A 685-nucleotide genomic window follows, 5' to 3' on the forward strand; every position below is an offset into this window, starting at 1 on the left:
CTTCTTTCCTTCCTTCCTTCCTTCCTTCCTTCCTTCCTTCCTTCCTTCCTTCTTTCCTTCCTTTCTTCTTTCCACTGTCTTCTCCACATTGTCACTTTCCTCTTCTCCAAGTCCCAGACCCTCTTCAAATGCAGGGCATACTTCATGGTCTGTAGACTGCTGCGACTGACTGCATGAAATCCTGTATCCCTTCTAGGCATATTTGTAATTGCCATTAGAAAGTCTGCTTACTATGAATAGTTTTCCCTTCAGAATTTTGTTCCTAAAACAACATTGACTATGAATAGGAAATAATATATGTGTCCTCACATGTGTGGGACTGAAATAGGAGGATAACATAAATCAGAGCAAGATAACAAGACCCACATCTCTGGAACAAATAAAATATCATAACCACAGTAACTTAACAACAGTAACATATGTAGAGTCTTATAGATAGTAAAATTCGTGGTCAAGATGCCCACAGATTTGCTGTGTAGTGAGAAAGAGTTCTCTGGGAAATCAGTCTCAAGGTTTCCTTCTTGTGCCCTCTACTGGTAGGATGTGCAAACAAGACCATTGCAAGGATACTATTAAGTCCTTGCTGACTTGAACTCGAGGCAGGGAAGACCTTCCTCTCAGTGAGGCTGACTACTTAGGATGTTTCCATTCTATATGCACAATACTGATTGAAGTTGCTTTAGCC

Source organism: Grammomys surdaster, unplaced genomic scaffold (assembly GCF_004785775.1).
Source record: "Grammomys surdaster isolate TR1022 unplaced genomic scaffold, NIH_TR_1.0 349, whole genome shotgun sequence".
Classification (NCBI taxonomy): domain Eukaryota; kingdom Metazoa; phylum Chordata; class Mammalia; order Rodentia; family Muridae; genus Grammomys; species Grammomys surdaster.